This window comes from Penaeus vannamei, chromosome 29, assembly GCF_042767895.1.
Source record: "Penaeus vannamei isolate JL-2024 chromosome 29, ASM4276789v1, whole genome shotgun sequence".
In the NCBI taxonomy this organism is placed as follows: domain Eukaryota; kingdom Metazoa; phylum Arthropoda; class Malacostraca; order Decapoda; family Penaeidae; genus Penaeus; species Penaeus vannamei.
The window spans coordinates 26,984,144-26,986,643 of record NC_091577.1 but is presented as its reverse complement, the minus strand read 5'-3'; the positions used below and the strand labels follow the sequence as shown (position 1 = coordinate 26,986,643).

Here is a 2,500-nt window from a genome sequence, read left to right as displayed (position 1 = left end):
TATTTATTTATTTATTTATTTGTTTGTTTATTTTCTTTTAGGAGGGATTCACTTTTGCCTTTGCTTTGTCTGCCGTGTCCTGTGTTTCTTCTTTTTTTGTTTGTTGACCTACTTACTCTCCTTTCTCATTCATTTTTTCTTGTTTCTGTTTTCTTTCCTTTTTTAACCTTCTCTCTCTCTTTTTTCTTCCCTCCTCTCCTCCTTCTCCTCCTCCTCCCTTTTTTCCTTTCCCTTTCACTTTCCTTCTTCCTCCCTCTCCCATCTTCCTCTTTCGTCTCCCTCTCTTCCTTTTTCGTAACTCCTCCTCTTCTTTCCACCTCCCTCCCTCCTTCCTCCTTCTCCCTGGCCTTGCCGCCTTTCCTCCTCCTCCTCCTGCCTCCTCCTCCTCCTCCTCCTCCTCCTCCTCCTCCTCCCTCCTCCTCCTCCCTCCTCCCTCACTCCTCCCTCCTCCTCCTCTTCCTCCACTTTTTTTCCTTTCCCACTTCATTTTCCGTCTTCCTCCCTCCTCTCTCATCTTCCTCTTTCGTCTCCCTCTCATCTTCCTTTTTCTAATAACTCCCTCCCTCTTCCACCTCCTCCTCTTCCTCCTTCTCCGCCGCCACCCTCCCTCCTCCTCCTCCTCCTCCCTCCTCCTCCCCTCCCTCCTCCCCTCCTCCTCCCTCCTCTTCCTCCTCCTTTTTCCCTTTCCCCCTCTTCATTTTCCGTCTTCTCCTCCCTCTCTCTCATCTTCCTCCTCTTTCGTCTCCCTCTCTCTTCCTTTTTCATTCGTAACTCCTGCCTCTTCCTCCTTCTCCCGCCGCCTCGCCACCCTCTCCTCCTCCTCCCTCCTCCTCCTCCTCCCTCCTCCTCCTCCTCCTCCTCCTCCTCCTCCCTTCCTCCTCCTCTTTTCCGTCCCTTTTTTCCACTTTCCCTTCATTTTCCGTCTTCCCTCCCTCTCTCATCTTCCTCTTTCGTCTCCTCTCTTCCTCTTTTTCGTAACTCCTCCTCTTCCACCTCCTCCTCTTCCTCCTTCTCCGCCGCCACCTCCTCCTCCTCCTCCTCCTCCTCCCTCCTCCTCCTCCCTCCTCCTCCTCCTTCCTTCCTCCCTTTTTTCCTCTTACCTTCATTTTCCGTCTTCCTCCCTCTCTCATCTTCTCCTCTTTTCGTCTCCCTCTCTCTTCCTCTTTCGTGTAACTTCCTCTCCTCCTCCTCCTCCCTCCTCCTCCTCCTCCTCCTCCTCCTCCTCCTCTTCCTCACTTTTTTCCTTTCCCCATCATTTTCCGTCTTCTCCTCCCTCTCTCTCGATCTTCCTCTTTCTGTCTCCTCTTCCTCTTTTCTCCTTTCGTAACTCCTCCTCTTCCACCTCCCCTCCCTTCTTTCCTCCTTCTCCGCCGCCGCCACCCTCCTCCTCCTCCCTCCTCCTCCTCCTACCCTCCTCCTCTCCTCCTCCTCCTCCTCCCTCCTCCTCCTCCTCCTCCTCCTCCCTCTTCCTCCCTTTTTTCCTTTCCCCCTTCATTTTCCGTCTTCCCTCCCTCTCTCTCATCTTCCTCTTTCGTCTCCCTCTCTTCCTTTTACTCGTAACTCCTCCTCTTCCACCTCCCCTCCTCTTCCTCCTTCCTCCGCCGCCACCTCCTCCTCCTGCCTCCTCCTCCCTCCTCCTCCTCCTCCTCCTCCTCCTCCTCCTCCTCCTCCTCTTCCTCCCTCCTTTTTCCTTTGCCTTTCATTTTCCTTCTTCCTCCCTCTCTCATCTTCTTCTTTCGTCTCCCTCTCTTCCTTTTTCGTAACTCCTCCTCTTCCTCCTTCTCCCTCCTCCTTCACCTCCGTCCCCCTCCTCCTCCTCCTCCTCTCTTTTTTTCCTTTCTTCTCCTCTCTTCTATTTCTCCTTCTTCCTTCCTCTCTCATCTTCCTCTTTCTCTGTCTCCTTCTCTTCCTTTTTCCGTAACTCCCTCCTCCTCTTCTTCCTCCCTTCTCCCTTTTTTTTTCCCCTTTCCCCCTCATTTCTCCTTCTTCCTCCCTCTCTCATCTTCCTCTTTTGTCTCCCCCTCTCTTCCTTTTTCCGTAACTCCTCCTCACTTCCCTTTCTCCTTTCTCCTCCTCTTCCTTCCGTCCGTCCAATCCTCTCCCTCCTCCTCCTCCCTCCTTCTCTTTTTCCTCCCCCCTGTCCCCTCCTCCTTCCTCCCTCCTCCCTCCCCCATCCCCCCATCCCTCTCTTCCTTTTCCCTCCCTCCTCCCTTCTCCTCCTCTTCCTCCCCCTCCTCCCCCTCGTCCTCCGTCCCCTCCTCCTCCTCTTCCTTCTTCTTCTTTTCCTTCTTTTTCTTCATCTTTTTTTTTCTTCTTCCTCCTCCTCCTCCTCCTCCTCCTCCTCCTCCTCCTCCTCCTCCTCCTCCTCTCCCCATCGTTCTTCAAAAAAATATGTTTGTACTTATGAAAATCAACTTTACGTTTGCCTCAAATGAACACTGGGCCAATGTTGATAGGAAAATAAGTGACAAGCTCGACATGGCATTTCTTGTTTTGGAAA

General features: G+C 52.6%; 1 long non-coding RNA gene across 2 annotated transcripts in view; it reads right to left on the bottom strand.

Moving 5' to 3' along the window:
• The window catches only part of LOC138867247 (uncharacterized), a 1,057-nt gene extending 8 nt beyond the window's left edge, over positions 1-1,049 (bottom strand). Inside the window, exons 1-2 of one of the 2 annotated variants that reach the window (XR_011399755.1) lie at positions 994-1,049; positions 1-298 (exon numbers count right to left, since the gene is read on the bottom strand). The exon at positions 1-298 is cut by the window's left edge and continues 8 nt beyond it. This is a non-coding gene — a long non-coding RNA (uncharacterized lncRNA). Of the gene's footprint in view, positions 299-572; positions 609-993 lie in introns of those variants that run through there. The other variant, XR_011399756.1, reaches the window with a different exon arrangement.
• Positions 1,050-2,500: the final 1,451 nt, after the last annotated feature.